Below are 12,592 nucleotides of genomic sequence, written 5' to 3' on the forward strand. Positions count from 1 at the left end.
TATTTAACAAGTCCCGGAGTACCTCGTGTTCCCTTAGATCCGTGGTCAGTCTATTTGTAGGGCACACACCGCTCAGTCAGAAAACTTGGAATCCACGTCTGGAAAAGTTTCAGTGTCTTTGAAAATTCTGAACCGATAACTAAGAACACTTGGCCATGAAGAGGAAGCCCTGGCTACAAAATTTCTCCTTCAGGCCCAAAGATTTAGAAAAAAGAATTCAATTTTCAGAGGGTCCTCCCAGCAGAGATAAACAACAAAGGGACTTTGTTTTAGAAGGCAGTTTACAAGGACACTGGGCTGGGGGAGGGGCCCTGCACTGATCACTTCACGTGACCCTGCTCAATCGCATCTCGGGTTTCAGATTTGGAAGTGGAGCTCCCAAGCAGGTATACATTTGCGTAAAGCAGAAACAGCAGTATAGAAGTAGACCGCTCAAAAGCTGGGGTTTTTCTTTTCTACAGTCACCGCTCCTGCACTGAGATATCCACTAACAATCTACAACATGCTAAGCCCATGCTACAGACACAATGAAGAGCCTACGCCTTTAAAGGGCTCTGGATGTGCTGTATGCAATCATACAATGTGGCAACAAGAAATCCGGGACAGGAGGAACACCTAACCTATTTCTGAAGGGTGGAACCTGGGGTTAGGACACTGCATCCCTCCTTACAGCTATCCTGGGAGCTTTACCACAGCAGCCAGGGAGAATGTGCGTTAGGATGGAGAGGGGACTGGAGGGAAATGATGTCAGACTGGCAGAATTTAGTCAGAACTGGGGTGAAGAAAAAGGGTCAATTAGAGAGAATTCTCATGGTCTCAACTTCAGTGGTGCTCTATGAATTGGAGAATTCAATTTTGACAAAACTGCTTTTGAAATAACTCTTACAGAAACATACAGTGTTCAAAAAGCAGCTGGCATACTGACTGAGAGCTCAGGAAATGTCTAAGGTCAGTATGTAATAACTGTGTACTTCTACTGAAAGGAGTGGGGACAAGAGTCCAGGAAGAATGTTCCAGGAAGACCACCCACAGAACAGGTAACATTTAAGGTGCCGGTGGTAGGAGAAGCAATGCTTAGGAGGTGAATAAGCAAGGGACAGGGCAGCCACAGAGGACAGAAGAGAAGCACCATGGATGGCCCAGCCAAAGGTAGAATCCTTTAGAAAGCAAACGGATACTTTGGAAGAGTTCTTTTGACAGGTTTAGTGCACACATCTGTAATCCCAGCACTAGGAAGGCAGAAGCAGGAGGGTCAAGAGTTCAAGGTTAGCCTTGGATGCACATGAGTTTGATGCCAGCTGGACTATATAAACATCTATCCCAAATAGCAACAACAAACACAGCCTCTCACTGAACAACAGTAAGAACCGCTGGTAAGAACCGCTTCTGTGGACAGGTGGAATGAAGACACCGCAGGGCCTAGTACCATAGTTTCAGGAATCAGACTGGAAAGAGATGTATACACACACAAGGGCTACAAGTAAGGAAAGATGTGAAAGAACCGCTTAGACGCAGAGAAAGAGGAGCTTCCTAAGCAAGAGTGCACAGACAAGCACACACACACACACACACACACACACACACACACACACACTGAGGTGAGGGCACAGGACAGACTAAGAATGTACACTGATTTCCTAGAAGAGGAGATGGCTAGAAGGGGTGGGAGCTGGAGGAGCTGTCATCAACATCAGTAAACTCGAGCCAAGGGACACAAAATGACTGAAGCATACTGGAAGCCATAGGAAGTTAAATGAACATCAGAGGCCATACCTTGAAAGAGTGACAAACCCACACAGTAACAACTTTTCTTCAACAGTATCAGTGTTCTATCCAGAGGAGCAGCACAAATTCTAACCTTTCAGATGGCCCAGCCCAGTATCTGCCATTACACCACCATCACCAAGCACACATCTGGGTCACTCAGCTTCAGGAGGCTTAACATGAAAGTATGTGATGTTTATAAGTGAGCTTCTAGCAACTTCAAACAGGCAGGTTCCTGACTTGGAAAAACTGGTTTCATTAAGCCCTCAGGAGCATAATGCAAGGAAAATGCCAACGATGGCTCTCATGTATCTCTGTAAGACTTCCGGAACCATACTCAGATGAGAAAAACAGAGAAATATATAGTTTATGAAACAAATTTCTAGCTTTTTGATAAAGTCTCAGACTTGGTGACAGAAAAACAAAACAAACAAAACAGCATTACTATTTTCATGTGTTCCTGTTGCTTTCTTTTCATTTTAAAGATCAACACAAGGATTAGGCGATGACTTACATTGCAAGAGAACCTGACTTTGACCCCAGAACCCAAAGTAAAAAAAAGCTGAACAGTATGGCTCACACTTGTAATCCTAGAGATCACAGGAGACAGGTGGGTCCCTGGGGCTTGCCAGCCAGCCTAGACTGCTCAGTGAATTCCAGGCCAAGACAGCCATGTTGAAAAAACAAAGTGGGTGACGTCAGAGGAACAGCCTAAGTTCTCCTCAGGCTTCCAATGCCACTCCACCACCATCAACACCCCCCCCACACACACACACACAAACACAAACACACTTCAGCCTAGTTTAGAATACTATAGTTTTCTCTTTTTTTTTAATTTTTAATATTTTTATGACATATTTTCCTCAATTACATTTCCAATGTTATCCCAAAAGTCCTCCATAGCGCCCCCCACTTCCCTACCCACCCATTCCCATTCTTTTGGCCCTGGCATTCCCCTATATTGGGGCATATAAAGTTTGCAAGTCCAATGGGCCTCTCTTTCCATTGATGGCCGACTAGACCATCTTTCGATACATATGCAGCTAGAGACAAGAGCTCCGGGGTTCTGGTTAGTACATCATGTTGTTCCAACAATAGGGTTGCAGATCCCTTTAGCTCCTTGGGTACTTTCTCTAGCTTCTCCATTGGGAGCCCTGTGATACATCCAATAGCTGACTGTGAACATCCACTCCTGTGTTTGCTAGGCCCCGGCATCGTCTCACAAGAGACAGCTATATTTGGGTCCTTTCAGCAAAATCTTGCTAATGTATGCAATGGTGTCAGCGTTTAGAAGCTGCTTATGGGATGGATCCCTGGATACGGCAGTCTCTAAATGGTCCATCCTTTCATCACAGCTACGAACTTTGTCTCTGTAACTCCTTCCCTGGGTGTTTTGTTCCCAATTCTAAGTAGGGGCACAGTGTCCACACTTTGGTCTTCATTCTTCTTGAGTTTCATGCATTTAGCAAATTGTATCTCATATCTTGGGTATCCTAAGTTTTGGGCTAATATCCACTTATCAGTGAATACATATTGTGTGAGTTCTTTTGTGATTGTGTTACTTCACTCAAGATGATGCCCTCCAGGTCCATCCATTTGGCTAGGAATTTCATAAATTCATTCTTTTTAATAGCTGAGTAGTACTCCATTGTGTAAATGTACCATAATTTCTGTATCCATTCCTCTGTTGAGGGACATCTGGGTTCTTTCCAGCTTCTGGCTATTATAAATAGGGCTGCTATGAACATAGTGGAGCATGTGTCCTTTTTACCGGTTGGGACATCTTCTGGATATATGCCCAGGAGAGGTATTGCTGGATCCTCCGGTAGTACTATGTCCAATTTTCTGAGGAACCGCCAAACTGATTTCCAGAGTGGTTGTACAAGCTTGCAATCCCACCAACAATGGAGGAGTGTTCCTCTTTCTCCACATCCTCACCAGCATCTGCTGTCACCTGAATTTTTGATCTTAGCCATTCTGACTGGTGTGAGGTGGAATCTCAGGGTTGTTTTGATTTGCATTTCCCTGATGATTAAGGATGTTGAACATTTTTTCAGGTGCTTCTCTGCCATTCGGTATTCCTCAGGTGAGAATTCTTTGTTCAGTTCTGAGCCCCATTTTTAATGGGGTTATTTGACTTTCTGAAGTCCACCTTCTTGAGTTCTTTATATATACTGGATATTAGTCCCTTATCTGATTTAGGATAGGTGAAGATCCTTTCCCAATCTGTTGGTGGTTTTTTTGTCTTATTGATGGTGTCTTTAGCCTTGCAGAAGCTTTGCAGTTTCATGAGGTCCCACTTGTCAATTCTCGATCTTACAGCACAAGCCATTACTGTTCTATTCAGGAATTTTCCCCCTGTGCCCATATCTTCAAGGCTTTTCCCCACTTTCTCCTCTATAAGTTTCAGTGTCTCTGGTTTTATGTGTAGTTCCTTGATCCACTTAGACTTGACCTTAGTACAAGGAGATAGGAATGGATCGATTCGCATTCTTCTACATGTTAACAACCAGTTGTGCCAGCACCATTTCTTGAAAATGCTGTCTTTCTTCCACTGGATGTTTTTAGCTCCCTTGTCGAAGATCAAGTGACCATAGGTGTGTGGGTTCATTTCTGGGTCTTCAATTCTATTCCATTGGTCTATTTGTCTGTCACTATACCAGTACCATGCAGTTTTTATCACAATTGCTCTGTAGTAGAGCTTTAGGTCCGGCATGGTGATTCCACCAGAGGTTCTTTTATCCTTGAGAAGAGTTTTTGCTATCCTAGGTTTTTTGTTATTCCAGATGAATTTGCAGATTGCACTTTCTAATTCGTTGAAGAATTGAGTTGGAATTTTGATGGGGATTGCATTGAATCTGTAGATTGCTTTTGGCAAGATAGCCATTTTTACAATGTTGATCCTGCCAATCCATGAGCATGGGAGATCTTTCCATCTTCTGAGATCTTCTATAGTTTCTTTCTTCAGAGACTTGAAGTTTTTATTATACAGATCTTTCACTTCCTTAGTTAGAGTCACGCCAAGATATTTTATATTATTTGTGACTATTGAGAAGGGTGTTGTTTCCCTAATTTCTTTCTCAGCCTGCTTATTCTTTGTGTAGAGAAAGGCCATTGATTTGTTTGAGTTAATTTTATATCCAGCTACTTCACCGAAGCTGTTTATCAGGCTTAGGAGTTCTCTGGTGGAATTTTTAGGGTCACTTATATATACTATCATATCATCTGCAAAAAGTGATATTTTGACTTCATCTTTTCCAATTTGTATCCCTTTGATCTCCTTTTGTTGTCGAATTGCTCTGGCTAGGACTTCAAGTATAATGTTGAATAGGTATGGAGAAAGTGGACAGCCTTGTCTAGTCCCTGATTTTAGAGGGATTGCTTCAAGCTTCTCACCATTTACTTTGATGTTGGCTACTGGTTTGCTGTAGATTGCTTTTATCATGTTTAGGTATGGGCCTTGAATTCCTGATCTTTCCAAGACTTTTATCATGAATGGATGTTGGATCTTGTCAAATGCTTTTTCTGCATCTAACGAGATGACCATGTGGTTTTTGTCTTTGAGTTTGTTTATATACTGGATTACGTTGATGGATTTCCGTATATTGAACCATCCCTGCATCCCTGGGATGAAACCTACTTGGTCAGGATGGATGATTGTTTTGATGTGTTCTTGGATTCGGTTAGCAAGAACTTTATTGAGGATTTTTGCATCAATATTCATAAGGGATATTGGTCTGAAGTTTTCTATCTTTGTTGGGTCTTTTTGTGGTTTAGGTATCAGAGTAATTGTGGCTTCATAGAATGAGTTGGGTAGAGTACCTTCTGTTTCTATTTTGTGGAATAGTTTGTGAAGAACTGGGATTAGATCTTCTTTGAAGGTCTGATAGAACTCTGCACTAAACCCATCTGGTCCTGGGCTTTTTTTGGTTGGGAGACTATTAATGACTGCTTCTATTTCTTTGGGGGATATAGGGTTGTTTAGATCATTAACCTGATCTTGGTTCAACTTTGGTACCTGGTATCTGTCTAGGAACTTCTCCATTTCATCCAGGTTCTCCAGTTGTGTTGAGTATAGCCTTTGGTAGAAGGATCTGATGGTGTTTTGGATCAAGTGACCGTAGGTGTGTGGGTTCATTTCTGGGTCTTCAATTCTATTCCATTGGTCTATTTGTCTGTCACTATACCAGTACCAGATCTTCAGGATCTGTTGTTATGTCTCCTTTTTCATTTCTGATTTTGTTAATTAGGATGCTTTCCCTGTGCCCTCTAGTGAGTCTGGCTAAGGGTTTATCTATCTTGTTGATTTTCTCAAAGAACCAGCTCCTTGATTGGTTGATTCTTTGAATAGTTCTTCTTGTTTCCACTTGGTTGATTTCGCCCCTGAGTTTGATTATTTCCTGCTGTCTACTCCTCTTGGGTGAATTTGCTTCCTTTTGTTCTAGTGCTTTTAGGTATGTTGTCAAGCTGCTAATGTGTGCTCTCTCTAGTTTCCTTTTGGAGGCACTCAGAGCTATGAGTTTTCCTCTTAGAAATGCTTTCATTGCGTCCCATAAGTTTGGGTATGTTGTGGCTTCATTTTCATTGAACTCTAAAAAAGTCCTTAATTTCTTTCTTTATTCCTTCCTTGACCAAGGTATCATTGAGAAGAGTGTTGTTCAGTTTCCACGTGAAGGTTGGCTTTCTATTATTTATTTTGTTATTGAAGATCAGCCTTAGTCCATGGTGATCTGATAGGATGCATGGGACAATTTCAATATTTTTGTATCTGTTGAGGCCTGTTTTGTGACCAATTATGTGGTCAATTTTGGAGAAAGTACCATGAGGTGCTGAGAAGAAGGTATATCCTTTTGTTTTAGGATAGAATGTTCTGTAGATATCTGCCAGATCCATTTGATTCATAACTTCTGTTAGTTTCACTGTGTCCCTGTTTAGTTTCTGTTTCCACGATCTGTCCATTGGTGAAAGTGGTGTGTTGAAGTCTCCCACTATTATTGTATGAGGTGCAATGTGTGCTTTGAGATTTACTAAAGTTTCTTTAATGAATGTGGCTGCCTTTGTATTTGGAGCATAGATATTCAGGATTGATAGTTCCTCTTGGAGGATTTTACCTTTGATGAGTATGAAGTGTCCCTCCCTGTCTTTTTTAATGACTTTGGGTTGGAAGTCAATCTTATCAGATATTAGAATGGCTACTCCAGCTTGTTTCTTCCTACCATTTGCTTGGAAAATTGTTTTCCAGCCTTTCATTCTGAGGTAGTGTCTATCTTTTTCTCTGAGATGAGTTTCCTGTAAGCAGCAAAATGTTGGGTCTTGTTTGTGTAGCCAGTTTGTTAGTCTATGTCTTTTTATCGGGGAGTTGAGTCCATTGATATTAAGAGATATTAAGGAAAAGTAATTGTTGTTTCCTGTTATTTTTGTTGTTAAAGTTGGCATTCTGTTCTTGTGGCTGTCTTCTTTTAGGTTTGTTGAGGGATTACCTTCTTGTAGTTTCTAGGGCGTGGTTCCTGTCCTTGTATTGTTTTTTTTCTGTTATTATCCTTTGAAGGGCTGGATTCGTGGAGAGATAATGTGTGAATTTGGTTTTGTCGTGGAATACTTTGGTTTCTCCATCTATGTTAATTGAGAGTTTGGCTGGGTATAGTAGCCTGGGCTGGAATTTGTGTTCTTTTAGTGTCTGTATAACATCCGTCCAGGATCTTCTGGCTTTCATAGTCTCTGGTGAAAAATCTGGTGTAATTCTGATAGGCTTGCCTTTATATGTTACTTGGCCTTTTTCTCTTACTGCTTTTAGTATTCTATCTTTATTTAGAGCATTTGTTGTTCTGATTATTATGTGTCGGGAGGTATTTCTTTTCTGGTCCAGTCTATTTGGAGTTCTGTAGGCTTCTTGTATGTTCATGGGCATCTCTTTCTTTAGATTTGGGAAGTTTTCTTCTATAATTTTGTTGAAGATGTTTGCTGGTCCTTTGAGTTGAAAATCTTCATTCTCATCCACTCCTATTATCCGTAGGTTTGGTCTTCTCATTGTGTCCTGTATTTCTTGGATGTTTTGAGTTAGGATCTTTTTGCATTTTACATTTTCCTTGATTGTTGTGCCGATGTTCTCTATGGAATCTTCTGCACCTGAGATTCTCTCTTCCATCTCTTGTATTCTGTTGCTGATGCTCGTATCTATGGTTCCAGATTTCTTTCCTAGGGTTTCTATCTCCAGTGTTGCCTCATTTTGGGTTTTCTTTATTGTGTCTACTTCCCTTTTTAGGTCTAGTATGGTTTTGTTCATTTCCATCATCTGTTTGGATGTGTTTTCCTGTTTTTCTGTAAGGACTTCTACCTGTTTGATTATGTTATCCTGTTTTTCTTTAAGGATTTGTAACTCTTTAGCAGTGTTCTCCTGCAATTCTTTAAGGGATTTTTGTGCTTCCTCTTTACTGTCTTTTGCCTGTTTAGCATTGTTCTCCTGTATTTCTTTAAGTGTGTTATTAAAGTCCTTCTTGAACTCCTCTACCATCATCAGGAGATATGCTTTTAGATCCGTGTCTAGCTTTTCCGGTGTGTTGGAGTGCCCTGGACTGGGCGAAGTGGGGGTGCTGGGTTCTGATGATGGTGAGTGGTCTTGGTTTCTGTTAATAAGATTATTACGTTTACCTTTCGCCATCTGGTAATCTCTGGGGTTAGTTGTTATGGTTGTCACTGTTTAAAGATTGGAGCAGAAGCTGTGTTCCACTCACCAGCAGTCCCAAAATCCTGCGGCGGGGGTCGTGGGTAGCTGGCGGTTGTCAGGCAACCCTGCGCTCCAGCTACCCCTGCGCTGATCCGGCAGGATGAGGCCTGTGGCCCTACTCAGGCCGGTTTCTGCTTCCCTAACTAATGCAGTCTCAGGTCCCGCGCGCAATTGGATTGGAGCAGAAGCTGTGTTCCACTCACCAGAAGTCTTAAGATCCTGTGGTGGGTGTTGTGGGTAGCTGGCGAGTGTCAGCCGACCCTGCGCCCTAGCTACCCTGGTGCTTTTCTGACCGGAAGAGGCTTGTGGCCCTACGTAGGCCGGATTTCTCTAGAATAATATAGTTTTCTCAATGAGTTAGTTGCTTTTTCATTTAAGAATATAAAATCTTCTCACAATAATACTTCATTTTAGTACAGTTTGTAATGAAAGCTCCAGCTATTTAGGTCATTTAGATCATATGAAAGCATGTCCCCAAAAAGTAAAAACACTCACAAATTATAGAAACAGAAGGCACGAGACTCACCCACAAAAGCCCACAAACACTGAAACTTAGTTTCCATATCAAGCTAGCGTATTCTACCTGGAACTCACTTTGTAGACCAGGCTGGCCTTGAACTCAGATGTGACTGGACCAAGTCTGATACTCTGCTTTCCTTGTGAATAAACCATGATTAGACCAAGTAAATTAGAAGGTTTAGTACTCCACTGTTAGATGAAAGCATATAGCTGTTATAAAAGCCAAGGAGCAAATAAGAATTTAAAGGTGTTATTAGTATTGATTTATCTCTTTAGCAAAATCCTGTGAGTATTAAAAGTATCTCTGTATGAAGGCAAAAAGTAAGGACTAATGCCAAGAGACAATCCCAGGACACCTGAAAATATAAAATTAAGTTTAACATTTTTACATTCTAAAATCCGTGTGTGGGCTGAGAGTGTGGCAGAGTGGCAGAGCCCTCACCTGGCATGCATAAGGCCCTAGCACCTCAAAAACAACAAAGTATCTAAGCATCTTTAAAATAACTGCCAAGTAAGAGAGTAGAGTAAGAACAGGTTTGTTGCTATGGGGTTCAGTCACTCACAGCCATCCTGGCTGTGGATGGGACGGTGCTGTTCTTATGAACCAATCACCTAATGAATAAAGGAGTCAATCACTGGGCGAGTAGGCAGGACATCCGGGTTGGAGGGAAGAAGAGGGGAAGCAGGAGAGAGTTAAGTTCCTTTTGTAACCAGACAGTGGAGGGGTAAGATGTAGCTGCTAGAGTTTCCCAGTGTCATGGCAGATCCACAAGGATTCGCTGCAAAAGGAATCAGAGTTTGTTTTTTGTTTTTTGTTTTGGTTTTTCGAGGCAGGGTTTCTCTGTATAGCCCTGGCTGTCCTGGAACTCACTTTGTAGACCAGGCTGGCCTTGAACTCAGAAATCCGCCTGCCTCTGTCTCCCGAGTGAGTGCTGGGATTAAAGGTGTACAGAATCAGACTTTAATAAGGCTTACAAGATTAGATTTTAGTTGTTGCACCCAGGGATTGAGTTATCACTGTTTCTGAACTAAGTTTGTGTTGAGTTTTCCTTCACGCAGGGGATCGTCTGGGTTCAAGAGAGAAAGGTACGGCAGCAAAGCATGGATTTGGCCGATGTGCACCACAAAGGTTGTGGGGGGTTTGAAGCATGGGGTTGGTGTGGTAATGACCCGCCAGTTAGAATCTATTGAGCTGAGTAGAGAAATTGTGGAGTTCAGAGTCAGAATCTCCACGAGATAAAAACAGGTCGGCCGCTGCCCTCCAGTGCATGGCCTGCCAGGCTGCCAGAGCAGAGGCACAAAGCAGGAGCGTGCCAGATTCTTTTTTAATATTTCCTACAACACAGCCCTGTGTGTTCTCAAGCAGGTATAAAAACAGATGTGTGGCCATGAGGAGGTGCTCCGTTAATCTTCAAAACTATTGTGTGCTTTTTATCTAGCCACCACATTTACAAACAGATCTTTATTAAAACAAAACAAACAAACAAACAAACAAAAAAACCACAAGCGATTCAGCAGCCGAGCCAAGAAATGGGATACAAGTCACTATGACTTCAAAGCTTATGATTGCTCTTTTAATAGAGCTCCAGATAACAGAAATGCAATTTATAATGCCAGATAAGTAAGACATTGCATTATGCCACTGTAATCTCGATTAGGCTAACAATCCCTATGCTGTGATTCTACTATATTTGAAAGACAAACTTCAAGTCTGGCATGGTGGTTCCTGTCTGTAACCCCAGCACTCTATAAGCTGAGGAAGGTATATTGAGAGTTCAAAGTCAACCATGGCTATGTATTGAAAACCTGTCTGAAGATGAGGATAATGATAATGATGATGGTGAAAAGAGAATAATAACTTCATAGAAACTACTTACTCACTTCTCATTTCCCCTCAGTTCTCAGAAGGAATTCGTGCATCTTACTGAAAGATGAATTTCATAATATTTCTGAAAAGCTATCTTAAAGGTACACCAAAGGTCTGAACTATTAAATACTAGTTACTACGTGAAAAACTGTTCCTGCAGTATGCTAGACTCCTTGTGTGCCTGTGCACCTGTAGCATCTGATCCTGCATTATTTAGACAGGCTTTACAGAGACCCATCACACATTTGGTCAAAGACTGATGTTTAAAGCAGGTCTACTACACTTTGTGACCAGAGCTCCTGACAACTTCCTGTCTGTCTCCTCTACATCAGATATCAAAGTGCAGGGAGCACTCACTGCTACTTAGACAGCAGGCAATGACTCTGGGGACAAAACAGAACCATCCCAAGAGAAAGGGAGGGGTAGGCAGAGTCTCACTAAGTAGCCCAAGGTGGCCTCCAACTCAGTATATGGTCCTGGCTATCTTCAAACTCATGGTGACTCTCCTGCCTTAGCTCCCGTGCTGAGAGGACAGGCGTGTGCCACCATACCACACAGCATTCAGAGTTTCCTTAGATGACTACCTCTTCTCAAAGCAAGACGAATGAACTAATAAAGACCCAGAGAGAAGGGACCATGAGGTTAATTAATTAGGATTAACCTGCCAGTTTGTAGTCAGCACTCCCTGTGCATCAGACCCCAGGGTATTCTGTTTACACCACTGCACTTCATCTCCTGGCAAATCTTAGAGGCTAAAGGGTTAAGGGTCTCCCACTAAGTCAACACCTTTGTCTCTCTAGACTTCTTTAGTAAAAGATGAGTTTTACACTGTTTTATTAAGCAGATAATTTAAAAATTAAAACATGTATTTTTCCAGAAATTAAACACACACCTACTAAACTCCTGTTCTACCTTAAAATCATACCTTCCTTGAACACACATTCATTAGGTACTACATAAGAATGAGAGTCCTGGATTACAGAGTGCTAAATACCATATGAAGCCAGCAATATAATTTGGCTCCAAAGTTATGATCTCAATTCAGACTTACTTAGAACACTGTATCATCCCTCATGTAAACAAACTAGCACATAAAATGATGCCAAAGTCAGAAATGCTAAGGAGGAATGTTTTTGGAAAACCTGAGATTTAATCATTAAAAGATGAAATGGTGAGAAGGTTGAGGAGAACAAGCTGGTCATGTTTTCTCTAGGTTGTACAAAACATCTTACAGGCTGTGCCTTATCCTGGGGGACTCCATTTTATGAAACTCCATTTGCCCAATTTGGAGTGGAAGTGCCGTGCCGGTGCAGAATGACTTTATCTGGTCTACACTGGCAAACAACTATCATCTGTACAGGGCAAAGTACGCACAGACCAAAAGCTTACTCATGCCAAGTAAAACATTACCTACAAACTAAGCAAAGGAAAACACTGACACGTGGCCAGACCAAAGCTACATCAGACCACACAGCACACAGATCAGGAAAGACACTTTATACTGCTGTGGCAACACCCACCAGATGTAAAACCATCAGGAGCATAGTATCAATGTGCAATGAACAGGCAACTTTGTCTCTGAGTCAGTTCAGTATACTCATCTCACACAGACCATTCAAATTGCAATCTACCTGGACTTGGACCTGCACCTTAAATCAGCTCTGACTTGAAGAGGCTCTGCCCACTGCCATCCCAAAACCTTTGCCCAGCTTCCTTGA

General features: G+C 41.8%; 1 protein-coding gene across 2 annotated transcripts in view; it reads right to left on the bottom strand.

Annotated features, from left to right (window-relative positions):
• Nucleotides 1-12,592, bottom strand: part of Osbpl1a (oxysterol binding protein like 1A) — a 195,539-nt gene that overhangs the window by 103,444 nt on the left and 79,503 nt on the right. The window lies entirely within an intron of this gene.

Source organism: Mus caroli, unplaced genomic scaffold, assembly GCF_978045245.1.
Source record: "Mus caroli unplaced genomic scaffold, Mus_caroli_1 scaffold_19, whole genome shotgun sequence".
Taxonomy (NCBI): Eukaryota; Metazoa; Chordata; class Mammalia; order Rodentia; family Muridae; genus Mus; species Mus caroli.